General features: G+C 38.1%; 1 pseudogene; it reads right to left on the bottom strand.

Moving 5' to 3' along the window:
• Window positions 1-3,279: 3,279 nt before the first annotated feature.
• LOC107136715 lies at window positions 3,280-4,172 on the bottom strand (annotated as a pseudogene).
• Window positions 4,173-23,379: the final 19,207 nt, after the last annotated feature.

Here is a 23,379-nt window from a genome sequence, read left to right on the forward strand (position 1 = left end):
CGGGCGGCACCTGCGCACAGGCCCTGAGCCCCGCCCGCCGCGGGCCCCGCCCATTGGCCCGCCGGGCCGTGGGAGGCGTCCGGACGCACGCGGAGACCTGGTCTTCCGCTCTCTCAGCACGTGGGCTCCGGGCCCACAGGCCGACTCCAGTGGGCCAGCTCGCCCGCTTGCAGCCCGGCACTTGGCCCGCTGGTTCCTGAGAGCACCCTCAGCTCTGACAGTACGCCCCGAGATCAGGGTCGCCCGAGGTCGAGCGAGCCACGGCGCCAGGCTTCGCATCGCTTGGCCGCCAGCCTAGCTCCTCGGGAACCACAACCCTTGTCGCGCCTTCCCTTTCCTATAATTTGTTTCCTGACGGTGAGACTCCGTTAAACTTTCTTAAAGCGAAAAAGGTGTAAAGGAAGCTTATGCGCCAAGGATTCCTTCCCCACCTTAGAGTTCTGGCGTCTCACACAGGCAGTGGATCATGGAACGCGTTGAAAAAACCACCTCCAAACACGTACACCCTTTTCCTCTGGACGGTTAAATTGGGAAGCACAGCTTGAAATCTGGATTCTGCCATTCAGTACTCTGTGACCCTGGACAACTTCTCTGGCTGGGTTTATATTACGACGTTATTGTGAAGATAAAACGAGACAATGTATGTGAAGCTGGTACTAACCGCCCCCAGTACAGATAGGAAAGGCTCATAAACAGGAGCTTTGGTTAGTTTTAGAATTTTGTCCCGTTTCACCCACACCTGCTGACTGTATTCCATGAGCTCCACTGGAGAAGGGACTGTCCTCTCTTTCAGTGGGCGTTTAACTATTGCAATGAATGTAATAACTGTCCAAAAATTGTCCAGAATTTGTAGCTTTATAATGTAATAACTGCCCAAAAATTGTAGCTTTTCTCTTAAGATTCTAGTTATTAATAATGGAAAGAATGTGAGTTGATTGAGGGATGAGGGAATACAATATCAAAAAGGTAAAGTAATTTGGAGAAAGTTCCACAACTAGTAAATGCCATGGCCAGATTTCAAACCCCAATCCAATTGGCAGATCTCTTTCAGCCAAAACTCTTCAAATAAGTACTCATAAGCAGCAACTGATCCACTATTTATAATATAATTGCATTAAGGTTTTTTCTTAATCCTATAAACGTGAACTACTAAGGTAAGTTAAAGAGCTTTATCTACAATTTTAGAAATTCTCAAGGACACATACAACTTGATATAGTTTTGATTTTATATTTTTTCTTAGTATCATTCATAAATATGCAGTGTTTATACTCTCAGTCTAGTACCCTTGTCACCAAAACCATGTATTTATGAAATAGATGTCTGGGTGCACTTTATCTATGAAAAAGAGGGAAACTAGCCCACATTTTATAGCCACCATCAATAATTGTCCTAACAAAGCAATTCCTGAATCATTTACTGCTGTTTTAGTAGTGAAGTTCTATAGTTGGGTTCCCACTGCTACTTGTGGAAACAGAGAGGAACCATTACTTTAAAAACTCAAAAACCTTAAAGAGCCTTCTCTGCCCAGCAACCAGCCACTCCAATACTAATTGAAATCATTCTCCAGTTGTGGAGTAGTGAAATCATCTTCAACTTATCACTGTCTTTTGGCCAAATCTAGCTATTTCTTCAATCTCAATATCTCTCATATCTACCCATTCTCTTAAATTCACACTGTCAAGTCCTTGAATCAATTCCCTATTTCTCTTTTTACAGCTCTATCTTTCTTACCTTCACTTTTGACAGCCTTTAAAGTGCTATGACAAAGCAGGTCTGGCAGATCTTTGTGAGCTTTGTGAACTAAGCAGAGTTTCAGGACTGGCCAATTACTGCTACTAATAGTTATAAAATTCTACTAAGGGTCCACAGCAAAACAGGTAGAGGTCATATAATCAAAACCTCTCACTACTAATTGAAGCATGCAGTTTTCACCCTAGTGGATATCTACTACCCTACATGATAAGAGAAGATTCAGTGAAACAAACAAGATATTAAAAGAGTTAACACTAACGTCAGGCTTAATGAAGTGACTTTGAATATGAGAAGAGGATAGCAGAACCCAGCCCCTGCCTCTTTTTCTCTTTTTGGCTTCCTGGCCATGAGGTGAGAGGTTTTGATCTGCTGTGCTCTGCTACTATGATATTACTGTCTCACCACAGGCCCAAAAGCAACAAAGCCCACTGATCATAGACTGAAACCTATAAAACTGTGAGCCAAGACACAAAATCTCAGCTACTTGGGAAGCTAAGGCAGGAGAATCCTAAGTTCAAGGCAAGTCTGGGTAATTTAGTGAGACTCTATCTCAAAAAAGGGGGTAGCTGGAGATGTAGTTCAGTGGTAGGGCACTTACCTAGCATGTATGAGGTCCTGGCCTCCAATCCCCCATACTGCCAAAAAATAAGACAGCCAAAATAAACATTTTATCTTTATAAATTGATTATCTCAGTTTTTAGCCACAACCAGGGACCAGGTAAGTTGACCTGAAGTCACAAAGGATCTGGAAAGTGCTTTGGGTAAATAATTTGTCCCCTAATACAGGGTAGTATAGTTGGAAACCCAGAGATTTACTGAGCCTGTATAGAAAGGTAAGGAACAGGAAACAAAAATTATATCTATATATAGAGAGAGAAAGGATAGAAAAGGGAAAGAAAAAAAGGAGCAGCAACATGTTCATGTGCTTTAGGGCTTGAATATATCTGTATTAGTCTGTTTTTCATTACTATAACAAAATAAATGTGAAGTTGAGTACTTTATAAAGAGGTAAACCTGGGGTATAGCTCAGTGGTAGCACACACACTTAGCATGCCAAGGCACAGGTTAATCCTCAACACCACAAAAAGAAAATATGTTTATTTAGCTTAAGGAAGTTCAAGGACATGGCACTGATATTGGCTCAGCTCTGGTGAGGACCTCATGGTAGTAGATAGTATCTCATAAAAAGAACAGACCAGGGAGGGACCAAGCCAGTCTTGCTATTGTTTTGTTCCTGAGACAGGATCTCACTACGTTGTCCAGACAGTCTTGAACTTATGAGTTCAGTGTTCCTTCTATTGCAGCCTCCTGAGTAGCTGGGACTATAGTCATGTGCCACTACACCTGGCTCCTAGTCTTGCTCTTTTGGGGATGGGTGGGTAAGAGGGCACTGAGGTTGGAACCCAAAATGTGCACTTAAGTGCTGTACCACTAAGCCAGGTTCCCAGCCCTTTTTAGCTGCTTGCTCAGTAAGTTTGTTTATTGTCTTTATCTGAAAAATCTTCGTATAAAAACTTTTATTTGGTTTAGCTCTCAGCAGCCCCTTCCCGAGCTCTGAGGAAGCTTGCCTTCTTTTGGGCTACCCGATTGTTCTTCTGGGCAAGGGACATTTTGGGACTGTTCTACCTCTTCTTTTTAACTTCTCTCTTGGGCTTCTCCTCATAGACTCGATTCTGTCATCAAAATGATCTTTATTATACATCTCCATCATGTCTGCGATAGCATTCTTTATATACTGAGATAATTGTTTCTCTTAAGCATCTTAAGATTCCATTAGATAACACATATAATCTGCAACATTCTATCTAACCCATGATGTTTCCCAGTGTATTTCTGTGTTGAACTCCTTGCTTTCAGAATCATTACCAGGGAATTGTTTAGTACTATGAAGGATAGACGAGCCTCCATCCCCACTCCCTTTAGGGCCCCCCAAAACTTTATTTTCAGTTGTAGTTCTGGCAAGACCTGCATGGAAATAGCAGGTGAAGGCACCAGGTTGATCATCAATGATTTCCGCATTGTATTCATCTCCAGCACCTCCACTTGGCCTTTATATATCCTGTCCATGTCAAACCTATTGAGAAGGCTGAGGGCCAGCATCAGGCCAGTACAATATGCTGCAGCATAATTTGTTAGGCCAACTTTCACACCAAATTTTGGTAGTACATGTAGATAAGTTGCCCCAACTATTATATCTCCTTTTATATAGGCTTATGCAATCTGATAAGTGATATCTCTTGTTAGTTACCTGAACTATCATCCTATATTTGGGTGTGTTGTACTTATTTTTGTCCTCTATCACCAAGCATTTCCAAACCATAGTTATCAGTTTAGCCTCTCATCTTCCTCTAGATTTCACTTAATATTTCGTAAAGTAGGCCTGATTCTTGACAACTTTAACAAACTTCATCCTGCAGAACAGAGACTAGCATCTGTGACTTGACACAGACCTGCATGCCCTGCAGCATTACAGAGGGGAAAAATTAATTTTTCTTTGGAAACAGGATCTCACTAAGTGGCCCATGCTGACCTTGAATTTGTGATCCTTCTTGCCTCAGTCTCCCCCAAGTCACTGGGATTGCAGGCAAATGCCATCATACCCAGCAGAATAAGCTAGATTATGATACAATAACAGAGAACTCCAAAATTCAAGGGCTTAGTAGACTAAAAGTACCTCTATTACATTAAAGTCTACTGGAGATCTACCAGCTGTGCACAAGTTCACTTAGCATTTTTAGGTTGCTTCAGTCTTAAAACTCTTCCATATCAAAGTGCTCTCATCTCAAGTGACATTTCATTGGCTAAATTATGTCACACAGCCATGTTTAATTTCAAGGGAATCCTCCTTGCCCACAAAAGTAAATGAGAATTAGATATTGTTAAATAATGAAAATACCTAACAGTATTTGTTCACAAATAGATTTTGAGGACATCCTTTCTAAATCAATATATGAAATACAGTAATCCTCCCCCCTTATTCAGAGGAGATTTTTTCTAAGACTCCCAAGTGGATGCCTGAAACTCTTGATACTACCAAAATATATGTGCTGGTTTTTTCTGTACATATATGATAAAGTTTAATTTGTGAATTAGACATAGGTAGAGATTAAAAACAATCACCAATAATAAAATAGAACAAGTAATATACCACAATAAAAGTTATGTGAACATGGTCTATATCTCAAAATATTGTACTTGCCCTACTTGTAATAATATGATACAATGCCCATGAGATAAGATAAAGTGAGATGAATGACAAAAGTATTGTGACAGGGTGTTAGGCTACTACATAAGCATTACTTTGTAACACAAGCACTGCAATGCCAATACTAATGGTCAATTTAATAACTAAGATGGCTACTATGCTGGACACAAGGGTTGAAATCACATCTCTAACAGGATGGAGTGGTACAGCAGAAGATTTCATCTCCCCACTTAGAATGGCATGCAATTTAAAACTTGTAAATTGCCAAGCAGGGTGGCACTTACTTGTAATCCCAGGAATTCAGGAGGCTGAGACAGGAGGATTGCAAGTTCAAGGCCAGCCCCAGCAACTTAGCAAGAATCTGTCTTAAAATAAAAAGGGCTGGGGAAGGAGCTCAGATTGAAGCCCTGACTTCAAACCCCAGTACAAAAAGCAAAAACAAAAACAAAAAAAAAACTATGAATTATTTATTGCTGGGAGCCATTAGCCAAGTAGGTATGACAATTTCCTTGCCAGCGTACCCCATGTTGCTGACATTTTGCAGTGACATTGAATGTAGTTGACCTTGCTCAAGGACCAGGGCGGATTAGGGTGTTCCCGGTTTAACATAATCGGGTTTAGGGCGTTCCCAGTTTAGGTTCCAGGTTTAAGGTTTAAGATTATTCCTGCTGGGAATAGGGCGTATCCTGCTGCCTGAGTTCCCCTTGAGTTCTCACGGGATTCAGACAGTATATTTTGGGAGACAGAAGCCCAGTGAAGGTGAATTTGGGAGAGAATGTGATTGGGGCCCAGAACGTGAATTCCCCCAGAACGTGTTTGTAGAGTGCCGGTGTGAGTTCGGGAATAAAGAGTTGCTGTTTGAATCTACAAGCTGTGTGGTGGCTCGTGATTTTGTGCCCAGCCAGACTGCGGCATTTATTTGCATTTAAAATCCTTATGGCTAGCTAACTGAAACCACAGAAAGTGAAACCACACCATGCTACCAAAAACACTATACAGATTCAATAAAATCCCAATAAAAGTTCCAATGACATTCCTCATAGAAATAGAAAAAGCAATCATAAAATTCATCTGGAAAAATAAGAGACCCAGAATAGCCTAAGCAGTCCTTAGCAAGAAGAGTGAAGCTGGTGGCATTACTATTCCATAGCCTTAAACTATACTACAGAGCAATAGTAACAAAAACAGCATGGTATTAGCACCAAAATAGACCTGTAGACCAATGCTACAGGATAGAGGACACAGAGACTAACCCACATAACTACAATTATCTTATAGACAAAGGCACCAAAAACATACATTGGAGAAAAGATAGCCTCTTCAACAAATGGTGCTGGGAAAACTGGAAATCCACATGTAACAAAATGAAGTTAAACCTCTATTTCTCACCCTGCACAAAACTCAACTCAAAATGGATCAAGGACCTAGGAATTAAACCTGAGAACTTGCACTTAATGGAAGAAAAAATAGGCCCAAATCTCCATCATGTTGCATTTGGCCCCAATTTCCTTCCTTAATAAGACTCTTGTAGTGCAAGAATTAAAACCAAGAATCTATAAATGGGATAGATCCAAACTAAAAAGCTTCTCAGCAAAACAATCAGTGAGGTGAACAGAGAGCCTAGAGAATGGGAGCAAATCTTTACCACAAGCACATCAGATAGAGTACTAATCTCTAGGATATATAAAGCACTCAAAAACCTTAACACCAAAACACAAATAACCCAATCAATAAATGGGCCAAGGAACTGAACAGACATTTCTCAGAAGAGGATATATAATCAACCAACAAACCTATGAAAAAATGTTTGAGAATTAGAGAAATGCAAATCAAAACTACTCTTAAGATTTCATCTCACTCCAGTCAGAATGGCAGCTATTATGAAGACAAACAACAATAAGGGTTGGCGAGGATGTTGGGGAAGAGGTACACTCATACATTGCTGGTAGGACTGCAAATGGGTGTAGCCAATCTGGAAAGCAGTTTGGAGATTCCTTGGAAAACTTGGAATGGAACCACCATTTGACCCAGCTATCCCACTCCTTGGATAATATCTAAAGGACTTAAAACAGCATGTTACAGGGACACAGCTATATGGATGTTTATAGCAGCACAAGTCACCATAGCTAAATTATGGAACCAACCTCTAGATGCCCTTCAGTAGATGAATGGATAGAGAAACTTTCGTATATACATGATGGAACATTATTCAGCATTAAAAAAAGAATAAAATCATGGCATTTGCAGGTAAATGGATGAAGTTGGAGAATATAATGCTAAGCGAAGCAAGCCAATCCCCAAAAACCAAAGGCCGAATGTTTTCTTTGATATGAGGATGTTGACTCATAATAGCTATGGGTGTGGGGACATGGGAGGAATGGAGGAACTTTAGATAGGGAAAAGGGGAGGGAGAGGAAAGGAGGGGGGGAAAGGAGTAGGAATGATAGTGGAATGAGTTAGACATCATTACCCTAAGTACACGTATGAAGACATGAATAGTGTGAAAATACTTTGTGTACAATCAGTGACTTGAAAAATTGTGTTCTATATGTGTAATATGAAATGAATTGCATTCTGCCATCATGTATAACAAATTAGAATAAATAAATAATTTTGAAAAAAAGAGGACTGTGGCTGTGGCTCAGCGGTAGCACATTTGCCTGGCATGTGTGAGGCACTGGGTTCACTTCTTGGCACCGCATATAAATAAATAAAGGTCTATCAACAACTAAAAAATATGTACATATAAAAAGAAGAATTTTAAAAAAAGAAAGTGAAACCACAGATAAGGGACAACTAACTATTGTACTGCTCTTCTTTCTAAAATGATTCTTAGAAGTCATAATTAATGTTACTATTGTGGTATCTACTTACTCCATTACCCCTTTGTTCTGAGGGGTTCATTTCCCTCACCCAAATTTGAGGCCTAAGACTTCCTGTTTATAGCACATGGACATACCAGTCACAACAGATGGGACTAGGGGTGGCTGACCAAAGCTGGGCAAATCAAGATTCTCTTTCTCCCTAGGAGCCATTCTTAGAACATAGCAATAAATTCTATTGGACTTTTAAAGGGAACATAGAATCAGTGTTATGTCATATGCTTTCTTAACATAAAGCTATTCTAAAGGAAGAGAAAAATAAAAACAGGAAGGAAGAAGGATAGGTAATTATATATATATGGTCCTGGAAAAACTGAAAGGAAAGAGTAATCCCAAGAATTTCCAATTCCAGAGTCTAATCCTTCTAAAAACCTATATATTTTCTGGCCATGGACCCTGAAATAATCTTGAGTTCTACCAAGAATTTCCATTTTCTGGGTAAAATCATTATACAGTGATTTTCTATTTCTTATAGCCAAACAATATTTACAGTGACTAAAACAGACAAGAACTTAAGACTATCTGAAAACTCTTAATGTATGTTGGAGGCACATGGTCCAAGGTTCCTAATTTTAAATTATAAGACAGTGGGGCAGGGGCTATGGCTCAGGGTAGCGCAGTTGCCTGGCACTGGGTTTGATTCTCAGCACCACATATAAATAAGAAAAATAAAGGTCTATCAACAACTAAAAAATAATAATAAAAAAAATATAGTGTTTCTTGGAGTGTATTCTGTGGAACAGTAATCCTACAAACTGCTCATTGAACTAAGGGATCCAAGGGATCCAGGATCAGATAAGTTTAGAAAGCACTACATACCACATTGGGAGATTGATAATATATATTAGATATGTAAGGTTTTGCGATGAAAAGACTTGTTAACTCCTTAATTTAGCATTAACAGATGCTAAACTTGTGAATTGTCAAGCACAGTAGCACATATTTGTAATCCCAGCAACTCAGGAGGTTGAGACAGGAGGATTGAAAGTTCGAAGCCAGCCTCAGCAAATTAGCAAGAACTGTCTTAAAATAAGAAGGGCTGGGGAAGGAGCTCAGTAGTAAAGCCACTCAGATTGAAGCCCTGACTTCAATCTTCAGTACAAAAAAAAAAAAACAAAAAAACTATGGAATGTTTATTTGCATTTAAAATCCTTACACTGTAGTTGACCATGGCTAACTGAAACCATGCAAAGCGAAACCACAGATAAGGGACAACTATTGTACTGCAGTCAAAGCTGCCCTTATTCCTAAGATGATTCTTAGAACGGGTACTCTGTGGATAGGAACTTTGTGGAAGTTGCTGTTATAGTGATTTAGAATGAATTGAAAACTATTGGAGAATGCCTTTTTAACAACTAACAAAAGACAAAATGATCACTTAAAAAGAAAAAGACTATCAACCCTAAGGAAAGCATTGCTCCTACCAGATGTTTCACCATCAAGATGAAATTTAGAATTAGATTAAAAATGTATGCCTCATTTTCTTGAGAGAAAATATCTTTTCAAGTGCAGTAAAAGATCTCCAAAGAAACTTGGAGCTTTTTTGAGTGACCTGGGTAAATTATTTAGAGATTTCCCTCTATAAATTATCTTTAAGATGCCTTGTTTGATAGCCAACAGAACACCTGAATAGAGTTGCTGTGTTTTTATATTACCTTAATAGAAATTAGTAGGACTAAAAAGACTGTTTAATTCATTGGCTTCCTGGCCAACAAGAGTAAATAAGAGCAATAGTTTGGTACTCATTTTAAATTAGAGGTAGGTTCCCCAAAATGACTTAAGAATTAAGAAAGGAAGTAAGAATATACTAATAATCATCTTCAAGATTAAACCATTTTTTCAGTCTGTTACAAGAATTTTTTATGTTAAAAGATGATTATTAAAACCCTATTTGGGGGCTGGGGCTGTAGTTCAGCAGCAGAGCGTTTGCCTAGCATGCACAAGGACTGGGTTCGATCCTCAGCACCACATAAAAATAAATAAAACAAAGGCATTCTCTCCATCTACAAATAAAAAAAATTTTTTTTTAAATCCTATTTGTGGTGTGAGGTTGTAGCTCATTGGTAGAGCACCTCCCTAGCAAGTGTGAGGCACTGGATTTGATCTTCAGCACTACATAAAAATAAATAAATAAAAAGTATTATGTCCATCTACAACTAAAAATTTTTATAAATAAATAAAACCCCATTTGTGTGCCAGCCACTTTACATATGCATGACCTAATTTACTGCTCAAGATAAGTATAAATGTGTATTATTACAGCCTTTTTACAGCTAAGTACACCAAGTTTGTAAAATGTTAAGCAATTTTGTTGCACTGCCATTGTTGGTAACTGTTAGGTTGCATAAAACCAGTTACATCTGACTTCAGAATTTTATTTTCTACTCAAATACGCCTTTCCCACAGTGGGCAAATGACGTGCTATACATAGTGAATAGTGCAGTCTAGCTAACAGTAGAGATGAAGAAGTGACTACTATTAGAATGGCCAAAATCAAGAACGGTGAAAACATCAAATGCTAGTAAGGATGTGGAACAAGAGGAATTCATGTTCATTGCTAGTGGGACTGCAAAATGGTACAGCCCCTTTGAAAGACAGTTTGGCACTTTTTTGCAAAATTAAGCATCCTCTTGCCATATGACCCAACAACTGCATTTTTTTTTTTTTTTGGTGCTGGGGATCAAACCCAGGCCTTGTGCATGCAAGGCAAGCACACTACCAACTGATCTATATCCCCAGCCCAACAACTGCATTTTTTGATGTTTGCTCAAACAAATCAAAAACTGCCCACACAAAACCTGCCTATTATTGTTTTTTTTAATTAGTTATACATGACAGTACAATGACCTTGATATATTATACATTTGAATCAGATGGGATATAATTTCTCATTTTTCTGAGTGTACAGGTTGCAGAATCATATTGGTCATGCAGTCAAATATATACACACAGTAATAACAATGTCTGTTTCATTCTACTATCTTTCCTATCCCCCCTTCCTCTCCCCTCCCCTCTCATCACTTCTCTCTACCTAATCTAAGGTAACTTAATTCTTTTTTTTCCTCATATCTTCATACATGTATTTTGTATAACGATGAGGGTCTCCTTCCACCATCCATGCAATTCCCGGTTTCCCTCCCTTTCCCTCCCACCCCTCTTCCCTATCTAGAGGTAATCTTCTTCCCATGCTCTTCCTCCCTACCCCATTTTGAGTTACCCCCCTTATATCAGAGAAGACATTCGGCATTTGTTTTTTTGGGATTGGCTAACTTCACTTAGCATAATCTGCTCTAATGCCATCCATTTCCCTGCAAATGCCATGATCTTATTATTTTTTAGTGCTGAGTAATATTCTGTTGTGTATAAATGCAACATTTATTATTATTTATATCAGCTTTATTTATGATTCAAACCTGGAAGTAACTAGTATGTCCTTCAGAGGGTGACTGAATAAACTGGTGTATCTGAACAATGAAATACTATCTGATGCTTTTTTTTTAAAAGGAGCTAAAGCAGGGCTGGGGATGTGGCTCAAGCGGTAGCGCGCTCGCCTGGCATGCGTTGCAGCCCAGGTTCGATCCTCAGCACCACATACAAACAAAGATGCTGTGCCCGCAGAAAACTAAAAAATAAATATAAAAAAATTCTCTCTCACTCTCTCTTTAAAAAAGTTTTTAAAAATTATTAAAAAAAAATTAATAAAGGCGCTAAAGCAATGAAAAGACACAGAGAAAACTTAAGAGAAAGGAGCCATCTGGAAAGGCTACGTGGTATAACTCCAACTACATGACACCTCGGAAAAGACAGAACTATGGAGACAACGAAAAGCTCTGTGGTGTCCAAGGACACAAGATGGAAGAGAGAGATGAATAAGCAGAGCACAGAGGATATTTTAGGAAGTGATACTACTCTGTATGATACTGTAATGCAAATACATACCAGTATACGTCTTTCAAACCTATAGAAAGTATTACAACACCATCAGTGAACCTTAATGTAAAATGTGGATTTGGGATGATAATGATATGTCAGTGTAGGTTCATCACTTATAACAAGTATACCTCTCTGGAAAGTGATGTGGATAATGGGATAGTATGCATGTGTGGGAACAGTTTAAGTGTAAAACTCCCTGTATCTTCCTCTCAATTTTGCTGTGGATCTGAAACCACTGGTTTTTTTTGTTTTTTTGTTTTTTTTTTTAAGTATATTTTGAAAAGAAGTATGTGTTCTTTTTACTGGAGCAAAGATGAATTCAAGTAATTTATGTAAAAATATTGACCCCTAAAGGGAAATTTCTGGCTAGGATTTCTGTTTCTAATCATGACTATTTCAGTTAAGTAAATATGACTATTAGCAGTGTTGGAAGACATATTCAAAATAGATTAGTAGGCTTTGGTGTGCAAGGACAAACAAGAACATGGAAACATTAAGGCTTCTGTATTTGTGACATGACCAGGATTACTTAAATTAAGGCAATGATTAAAATGTCAGATGCACAAGGCCCTGGGTTCGATCCCCAGCACAACAACAACAAGAAGAAAAAAAAAGAGTTTTGTCAGGGAACCTTCTGTTAAGGAAATCTTGGATGAATTGCTGGGAAATCATTGGTGAATTATTAAATTATGCATGTAAGTAGGAAGATGAGATTCTAGAACAGTTTCTTCCCACTTCTGCCATTTCGCCTCAATTCTCATTAAGCTTGAAGATAACTATTTTCTAATGCTATTTTTTTTTAGAATTTTTAATATTTATTTTTTAGTTTTCGGTGGACACAACTTCTTTGTTTGTATGTGGTGCTGAGGATCAAACCCAGGCCGCACGCATGCCAGGCAAGCGCGATACCGCTTGAGCCACATCCCCAGCCCTTCTAATGCTATTTATAAAATAAAATGAGCATTGTCTGACAGTGCCAAAAAGACCGTTCGAAAACAAATTAACTGTATATCAAATTGATGACATAACATTATAAAGAAAAGAACTATTTTCAGTTCTCTTAAAACACAACACTTTGGGACTGGGATTGTGGCTTAGCAGTAGAGTGCTTGCTTGACATGTATGAGACACTGGGGTTTGATTCTCAGCACTGCATATAAATAAATGAAATAAAGGTCCATCAACAACTAAAACAAATTTAAAAAATAAGACTTCAATTTTGTAATCTCAGAAATACATATGTTCTAAGGACAAAAAGGCTAATTTAAAACTTTATTTAATAGTCTTAACAGAAAAAAAATCTTTGTATTGCTAGGTGCAGTAGTGCACGCCTATAATCCCAGCTAGGAGGCCAAGGCAAGAAGATTACAAATTTAAATCCACCATTAGGAATTTAGCAAGACCCTGTCTCAAAATTTAAAAAATAGAAAGGTCTAAGGATGTAACTCAGTGTTAAAGCACCCCCAGGGTACTCCTAGTTAACACACACACACACACACACACAAATGATTATGTTAATGTGTTAGGAGGTGAAAACTACAAATATAAAAATGAAGTAAACAGTGATAACCTAGTATCAGTTAATAGCTATATGCCCAGATTATACCATTTTTAAAACCTATCATGTCCCATCATCCTATAGATAGGACACCAATAAAAACAAATTAACAAGTTTATAGGTTTTTATAGGTGTCCTGGATATAGGACGATGGGACATAATGGATTACGATAGCTGATTCCATGTCTAAGACAAAAAATATATCACCTGAGCCTGGAACATCTTATACCTGAAAGCGAGGAAGTTACCAAAGACTGCTACAGTCATGTCAAAGATATACGAGAGCCATTTTCATCTAGGCCCTTCCTCTGGCCAAGTATGGAAAAATTTAAACATCCAAAAGAAAAAATGACTGATTGAGATACATTGAATATCTAAAATCCATGAATTCATAGTGATGTGAAAAAGAATTAATTAGTTGGTCTGTAATCCCAGTGACTCAGGAGGTTGAGGCATGAAGATCACAAGTATAAGGCCAACCTCAGCAACTTAGCAAGGCTCAAAAAAATAAAAAGGGCTGGAGATGAAGCTCAATGTAGAGCACCCCTGAGTGCAATCCCCAGAATTGCAAAAAAATAATTAATAAGTCACTATTCACCATTAGAAGTAGCTAGGGTATGTGTTTATTGACTTGGGATCACACAACAAAGTGCCATAAAGTCAGTGGCTTAAACAACAGAAATTTGGAAGCTGCCAGGCCTGGTGGCACTCACTTGTAATCCTAGCATCTGGGGAAGCTGAGGCAGGAGGAGCACAAGTTTAAAGCCAGCCTCAGTAATTTAGAAAGGCCCTAAGCAACTTAGCAGAACCCATCTCAAAAAAGAGCAGGGCGTGTGCCTCAGTGTTAAGTGCTCCTGCGTTCAAACCCTAGTACCAAAAAATAATAATAATACTTCTGGAGGCTACAAGTCTGAAAGCGAAATGTTATCACAACAGATTTCTTCTGAGACCAGTCGTTGGCTTATAGATGGCCTTCTATACATGGTCTTTCCTCTGTACCTGTATCCAAATTTCCTGTATTTATAAGGACAATACTCATACTGGGTTAGGGCTCTCCCTAATGATTTTGTTTTAACTTAATTGCCATATATATATATATATATATATATATATATACCAGGGAATGAACCCAGGGACACTTAAACACTGAACCACATCCCCTGCCCCTTTTATGTTTTATTTTGATTCAGGGTCTCACCAAGTTCATCAGGGGCTTGCTAAGTTGCTGAGGCTGACTTTGAACCCACGATCCTCCTGCTGCAGCCTCTTAATCGATGGAATTAGAGGCGGTGCCACCAGCCTGGCTTAATTGCCTCTTTAAAGACTACCTCTAAACTTAGGTACTGAAGGTTAGGTCTTCAACATGTTCATTTTGGAGAACACAACTCAATATGGACAGGCACCAAGTGCTTACTTTGAAAATTACAAACTAAAAGAAAAACAAATTGGCGGGGCTGGGGTTGTGGATTAATGGTAGAGCACTTGCCTTGCACATGAGAGGCACTGGGTTCTATCCTCAATATCACATAAAAATAAGTAAATAAAATAAAGGCATTGTGTTTATTAAAAAAAAAAAAAAAAGAAAGAAAATTATCCCCAAAAGCTCATGTGTGAGACAATGCAAAAATAGAGGTGAAATGATTGGGTTATGAAAGCTTTAATCCAATCAGCGAATTAATCCTCTAGTAAGGATTAATTGAGTGGTAACTGAAGGCAGGTAGAATGTGGCTAGAGGAGGTAGGCATTGGGGGTGTGCCTTAAAGGGTATATATTTTGTATCTGGTGAGTGGAGTCTCTCTGCTTTCTGATCATGTGAGCTGCTTTCCTCCACCACACTCTTCTACCATAATGTTCAGCCTCACCTTGAGCCCCAAAGCATGGAGCTGGCAGTCTAGAGACCTCTGAAACCATGAGCCCCCAAATAAGATTGTTCTTTTAGTCTTTTAGTCACAGAAGGGAAAAACCTGACTAAAACACCCTAATTGAAGGAAATCTAGCTAATAAATGTAAAGGAATCATAGATTTTAAAAACCACTATTATGTGAGCAGTGCTCATCAATGGATGATGAAACTATTAGAAGAAAGATTGATAGTTCACTATACAGTATAAAGATTAAACCAGGCTGGGATTGTAGCTCAGTGGTAAAGCACTTGCTTAGCACGAGTGAGGTACTAGTTAGATCCTCAGAACCACATAAGAATAAATAAATAAAATAAAGGTATTATGTCCACCTACAACTAATAATTTTTTTTTAAAGATTAATCTGGGGCTGAGGCTATAGCTCAGTGGTAAATGCTTGCTTCGCATGTGTGAGGCACTGGGTTCAATCCCCAGCACCACATAAAAATAAATAAAGATACTGTGTGTTCATCTACAACTAAATAAAAAAAAAAAAAGATTAATCCATTATCACTTGAAACCACCAATTGAGAGTCACTAAAAGTGAAACAAGAGTCATGCCCACCTGTAATCCCAGCAATTTGGGAGGCAGAGATAGGCAGAGATAGGAGGATTGCCAAGTTCAAGGCCAGCCTTAACAACTTAGCAAGGCTGTCAGCTACTTAGTGAGACCCTGTCTCAAAATTAAAAAAAAAAAAAAAAGTTAAAAAGGGCTGAGGATATGGCCAGGCATGGTGGCTCATGCCTGTAATCCCAGTGGCTCAGCACGCTGAGGCAGGAGGATCAGGAGGTCACAGCCAGCCTCAGCAAAAAACAAGGCACTAAGCAACTCAGTGAGACCCTGTCTCTAAATAAAATGAAAAAAAAAAAAGGGTTGGGGCGTTGGGGATGTGTCTCACTGGCCAAGTGCTCTTGAGTTCAATCCCTGATACAAAAAAAAAAAAAAGAAAAGAAAAGAAAAAGAGAGACAGCCATTATATACCTCCTGATATGATGCAATAAAAATTACATTGCCTTGCCAACAAGAAAAGCTTACTAAAGTTGAGGCTGAAGCAGTTGAACTGATAGTTCCAACTCCCAGTTTACAAATACTGTGAATAGAAGGACAAACTAAATGTCACTATAAGGAAGCAATTATCCCAAACCAGAGCATAGGGCACTGTATAAGATTACTGACCTGATTTCATCAATAGGCCAATGGCAGGAGAAGAAGGATGGGACTATTGGTTCTGGACTAAAATATATTTGAAAGAGTCATAACAGCAAAATGGGATGTGTTGACCTTGTTTGAATCTCATTTCAACAAACCAATCATAGAAATGCTTTTTAAAAAAATTGTAGATGGGCCTTTATTTTATTAATTTATTTTATCATAAAATAAATTTTTATGTGGTGCTGAGAATCAAACCCAGTGCTTCACACATGCTAGGCAAGTGCTCTATCACTGAACTTCATCCCAGCCCCCATAGAAATGTTTTTGAGATAATCAGAAAAATTGATGATTATCAGTTAGATAACATTAAGGAAAACTCATTAACTTCTAGGTGTAATAATATGTAAAAAAAATCCTTATTTTTTAGATATAGAAGTATGGAAGTATTTAGGGGTGAAATGAAAAGAGAAATGTCAGAAATCTGCTTTTCAAATTATAGAAGAGAAGGAAAGGAAGCTATATATAGCATATACCTACCAGCTGCTGATCCCAAAGCCAATGTCACATGTTTTACGTTTTTGTTAAATCAACCGCTAGATCAGATACTCTGAGGGAAAGGCTCAGCTATCTATGTGTTAACAAAGCCTTAAGGAGATTCTGATGCAGCTAACATTTGAGAATCACTGTAAGGGTGTTGTATATTTTTTAGTATGTTTTAAAACTCAATAAAGAAAAAGTTTCTTGGGCTAGAGATATAACCTAGTGGTAGAGCACTTGCCTAGCATGAGCAAGGTCCTAAGTTCAATTATAAAATAAAAATGAAAATAAATAAATTTATTTTATTTATTTATTATTTTATTTATTATTAAATAAAATGAAAATGAAAAAAAATTTAAATCAACTACTTGTGATATATGTGATAGCCTGAAGGAATGTGGATTTTTAGTTCCTTCAGGGGTTCATCATAACAACATAAGTAACCCTAAGTGAATTTTATTGCTTGTAAATGATTTCTCAATAAAGAGAAATTAAGATAGAATTTCTATATGGTTCTCCATAAAGGTGTCTTTATAAGGGTTGTATGTATTTTGTATGTATATATAACATATTGATATTATATAAAATAAGGGCTTGTTTGTACTTAATAATATTAAACACCTGTAATCCCAGTGGTTTGGGAGGCTGAGGCAGCAGTTTGGAGAGTTCAAAACCAGTTTTAGCAAAAAGCAAGGTGCTAAGCAACTCAGTGAGACCCTGTCTCTAAAGAAAATACAAAAAGGGGCTGGGGATTGGCTAAGTGGTTAAGTGCCCCTGAGTTCAATCCCCAGTACAAAAAAAAATTATATATGTATATATATAATTTTGTGTGTATATATGTATGTATGTGCATATATATATATATACACATACATACATATATATATACATACACATACACACAAGGTATCCAGAATAGCTCTCTCTGAAATTATAAGTTATATTTTTCTCTATGTTAAACTTAAAGTTTTTCTATTAATTATGCTGTCTAGGAAGAGGACAAGGAGAAGGTAGGAGGGGAGAGGGGGAGAAGGAGGAGGAAGAAGAGGAAGAAGAACTTTGTGGGCTTCCTGCATATCAAATTATCATTTGATCCATGGATAAGAGCCACAAACCCATCTCCTTGAGACAGAACCCCCCTTTGCCTTGGTTTGAGAGTCCAGTGCTGTGAAACAATTCCCTTAAGATTCTTAGAAACACTCTTGCTTAACAGAGAAAATCAAAGAAAGAAGTCCTACTATTTAGCTGGCAGCAACTTGGGTTTGATCTTTGCCAGCAAAATCCTGTGTTGGATACTATATTTGTATTTCAGCAGCTAAAAGAAACCAATTGGTACTTGGAACAGTCTTCCTGGAAGTCTCCTTAGCCACATCCTCAAGTTCATTAGGTATGTTTTTTTTTTTTAAATCTTGCATGTTTCCATTGTTGACAGTATTGCTAAACTCAATCATGACATAAATGGGAGTTGCCTTTGTCCAGCATTCAGTAACAATTTTATTACTTACCTGCCCTCTCATTTATAGTCTCCTCAAGGCCTTCTGGCATCTACCTACCAGCTGCTGATCCCAAAGCCAATGTCATATATTTTACGTTTTTGTTACAGTGGTACTCCAGATGATTCCAATTTCTGTTTTTGTTACCTATGGCTATGCAAAAATCTCAAAACTTTGTGACTTAAAACAACAGCAATTTTAGTATCAAGCATTGAGCTGGGTATTGTTTCTTCCAGTCTTGTTGGGGTCTTGTGTGTGGTTGCAGTCATACTGAGGAGATTTTGTTTAGAAATGAATGTCTGTGTTCCCCACCATATTCATATGTTGAAATTCTAATCCCCAGTATAATGATATTAGGAGGTAAAACCTTTGGGAAGTAATTAGGTCACAAAGAGTGGAGCCCTTCATGAAATCAGTGCCTTTATAAAAGAGACACTAGAAATTGTCAATCAGACTTACTTCCTCTATCCATCTCTATCTCTGTCTAGTATATTAGTATATTCACAATATTGTAGAATTATTACCATTAGTTAATTCCAGAACATTTTCATCACCCTGAAAAACAAACAAACAAACTGGATATCCACTAGCAATTTATCCCCATTCCCTTGTCTTCTACCCCCAACTCCTGGAAACCACTAATCTGCTTTCTATTCCTATGGATTTCCTATTCTGGACATTTCATACGAATGGATCTGTGTGATATATGGCTTTTTGTATCTGAATTTTGTCAGTGTATTAGTAAGGGATCTCCAGAAAATAGAAACAACAGGATGGATGGGTAGATAGATGGGAGATGTTTATTATAGGAAATTGGCTCAACGTGACAATGGAGGATGAGAAGCACTATGATCTGACGACCTCTACAATTCAGAAACCCAGAAAAACTGGTGGTGTAGTTCTGAGAATCATATAGTTGAGGTGTAAGTCCAGTTGAGAGCAGAAGTCTGATGTCCCAGTACAAACACCCAGGCAGAGAGAAGAAATTTTCCCTTCTTCTAACTTTTTGTTCTATATATGGATATAGCACATATTTATTCACTTTTAGTTGATAGACTACACATTTTATCTATTCATTCATAGGTAATGGGATTATTTTCACTTTGGGCTATTATGAATGCTACAGACATTTATTTACAGCTTTATTTAATTTAAACTAAAAATTCCTACAGAATATTTTAAATAAATGTTTTTGTTTTCAGTTTTTTTATTTTTCTTTTTTTTCAGTTTTTGCTTTAAGATTGTGGACAATATTCTGGAAAAGAAAACTCTCTAAAAGAAAACTGATTTCTGGAGGGAGAAATTAGGGCAATAATGAGTACTTAGATAGAGCGTAGAGTGTGAAGTTGGAAATGACGGGTCCACTTTACTAATCAAACTCATAACCCCAGGAGGATGACAAGAACATAAAAGAGAATTCAAGCTGTTTTTCAGGGGCAGGGGGAATTTATATAACAAAACTTATATAAAAGTTCTCTTGTTTCAAGATTTATAGGAAGCATAAACCAAATAAAATTGCCTTATTATGAAGATTTGGGCAAAGAATTCTTTTCTAGCTAGTTATTTACCATAGCAAGAGGCAGAGTGCACACCTCCCCTGTCCTGTTTCTTGTTCTGAGGGTGTTTTTGTTTTTACATATAATTAATAGTCCCCAGATGTACTTGCTTTTCAGAGCCCTATCTTCTCACTTTCATCTTTCTTAGGGAACAGAGGTTTTCAATATTTCCCTAAGCCCAAAAAAGACCAAACAATAGAGCCATTTTATCTCCTTCATTTCACATGTCCTTCCTGTTGTTAGCCTACTCTTCAGCCTTTACTCTATCCCTAGTATCTTAGGTTTTCAAACTTCTAGCCCTCTAATGTTTTCTTCCTCTCAACCAATATCAACCCCCCCAACCCCTCCACCCTCTCACCCCCTCACTNGGAGTTCATAACCAACTTGAATCAAAGTGTGGAATATGATATGTCAAGAAATTTGTAATGTTTTGAACAACCAACAATAAAAAATTTAAAAAAAAAGGAAAAAGAAAAAAGGAAAGAAAGAAAGAGAGAGAGAGAGAAATAAAGAAAGAAAGAAAGAAAGAAAGAAAGAAAGAAACTTCTTGGGCTGGGCTTGTGGCTCAGTGATAGAGCACTTGCCTTGCATGTGTGAGGCACTGGATTCGATCCTCAGCACCACATAAAAATAAAATAAAGGTATGTGTCCATCTACAACTAAAAGATATTTTTTAAAATAAATAAATAAATGTCCTCAGGTTGAAGCTCTGTCTTTTCTACCTACCAATGTCTCTGAATCTTCTTGATCTTTACATCGTTCCTCTGTGCTTTTTATTCTCTTTCGGCCTCCTTCAGGACCTCATTCTGTCAACTTGCTCAGGTACAGCATCAGGTTCTTACGTGCTTCTCCTCCTATATAGTCTCCACAGTAGCCTCCTGAAAACGCTCTCCTTTTAGCCTATCCAGTCTCCGGATCCACCTTTAACTTCCTAATTATCTCCCTGCCCTCTGACACTTCCCCGTCTGCAGTTCAGTCCCTTCAATGCAAATAGCGCATTTAAAAGCACAAATTTGGCTGTGCCATACCCCTAATTTAATTTTTCTCATGGCTCCTCATAATGTCCAGGATAAAATCCAAACTCCTTAGCTTGGTAGATAAAACCCGTAATCCTGTGAGCCCCAACTCCAGCCCCATTTCTCCTTGCTCTCCAAGGAGCATTGCATTTTTCCTATAGCAAACTCTCAGTCACCATCATTTTCTTTCTTTCTTTTCTTTTTTCTTTATTTCTTCCTTTTTTTCTTTCTTGGATTGAATACAGGAGTTCTCTACCACTGAACTACATCCCCAAACCTTTATTTATTTATTTATTTTTTTATTTTGAGACATGGTCTCACTAAGTTACCTAGACTGGTCTCAAACTTGAGATCCTTCTGCCTCAGCCTTCTGAATTGCTGGGATTACAGGTATGTGCCACCACACCTGGTTCATCATGTACTTTCATGTACTCATGCCCTTTCCTGGAATACTCTTTTTTTTTTTTTTTTTAACATTTTGTAGTTGTAGATGGACAGAATGCCTTTATTTTGTTTATTTTTATTGGTGCTGAGGATAGAACCCAGTGCCTCATGCCAGCTAGGCAGGCACCCTGCCACTAAGCTACAGCCCCAGCCCCCAGAATACTCTTTATGATGAGATTAATTCTGTCCCACCAAAATTCATATGTTGAAGTTGTAACCTCCACTATCTCAGAGTGTGACTGTATTTGGAGACAGGGCCTTTAAAAAGATAATTAAGGTAAAATGAGGTCAAATGATATCTTAGTCCATTTTGTGATGCTATAATAGAATATATAATGCAGTTACTTTATAAAGTAAAAGAAGCTCATTTAGCTCACAATTCTGCTGCCTGGAGGATCTAAATAGCATGGTCCCAGCATCCTGGGGAGGGCTCTCTGTCTGTTACAGTATGGCAGAGAAGCAGAAAGGGAACTGGCTGGGTGAAAAAAATTACCAAACACCTTGGTGACATCATCTTTATAACAACGTGCTCTGGTGAGAACTCACTCCTGAGAGACCCAATCTACTCTGAGAATGCAGCTTTAATCTATTCATGAGGGTAGAGCTCCCGGTGCCCTAATTACCTTCTACTAGGCTCTACCCATTAAAGGTTCCACCACCTCAAAACATACTGGGGATCAAGTTTCTAGCACATAAACCTTTAGGGGATAAACAACATCCAAACCATAGCAGAAGTGTGGCCCTAATTCAATGTGAATTAGGGTCCCAACCCTTATAAGAAGAAGACATTAGAACACACACGAAGGAAAGACCATGTGAACATGCAGGGAGAAGATGACTACCTCCAAGCCAAAGACAAAGGCTTCAAAAGAAAAGGATCCTGACAACACCTTGATCTCAGACTCCCAGCTTCCAGAACTGTGGGGAAATTAAATTTTGTTGTTTAAGCCACCCAGTCTGTGGTACACTGTTATTATAGCCTTGGCAAACCACTTCATTCCCCATGTGCTCTTCCAGAATCTTCATTTAAATAACTGGTATATATGGGTCACCGACTCCTTCCTTCAAACATATGGAACCCCCTCTTCTCCCCAACACTCTTTTCCTACTCACACTTATCTTGAGCTCCATTTCTCCAGGGGACTCTGCGCTTCCTATGGGCACCATTACATTATCACTGTCCTCCTTCACCAGTGTTCTCTATGCCTCTGTTGCTTCCTTAACCCAGAAGCAGAGAGGGTAGCATCAATATTCCTGTCATGCTAAGACTCTTTGTCTGGACACAAAATATCTAGAAGCATTTTTCCCCCTGATCAATAGACTCCAGAAGCCTTAGAAACTAACAAAATTTTATATCTATATAAAATTTTGTCAGTATCTTCTAGTATACCAACACATTAATGTGGTCTAAAAATATCTGAGTCATACAAATGTTTTTTCTAGAAGTTTCTGTTAATCTTAAATACCCTTACCATGTATAATTAATAATATTTTTTATTATTCTTAACCATGAGCTTTTCGGATTTTGTAGTATTTATGCCTCCTAAGGATGTTTTTGAACATAGTGGTTAAGGACCCAGGAAAATTGTATAGAAGGAAACAGGTAGTTGTAGAATTATTCTACAACTACCTGTTTCCTTCTATACAATTCTGTTGCTGTTGTTATTGTTGTTTTTATTTGTACTGGGGATCAAACCTATGGCCTTGCACATGCTAGCCAAGCACTGCTGAGCTATATTCCCAGGCCCAGAGTGTTGTTTTTTTTAAAAAGACACCCTGAGGGCTGGGAGTGTAGTTCAGTGGTAGAGTGAGAGCTTAGTATGTCCAAGACCCTGGGTTCAGTCACCGGTACTGCAAAAAAATGAAAAATAAAACTAAAGATATCCCAAAATAAAGTTACAACCTTTGCCAGGCTAGCTGGAGTTCTTACAAGATTGCAAAAGGCATCT

This window comes from Marmota marmota, unplaced genomic scaffold (genome assembly GCF_001458135.2).
Source record: "Marmota marmota marmota unplaced genomic scaffold, marMar, whole genome shotgun sequence".
Taxonomy (NCBI): Eukaryota; Metazoa; Chordata; class Mammalia; order Rodentia; family Sciuridae; genus Marmota; species Marmota marmota.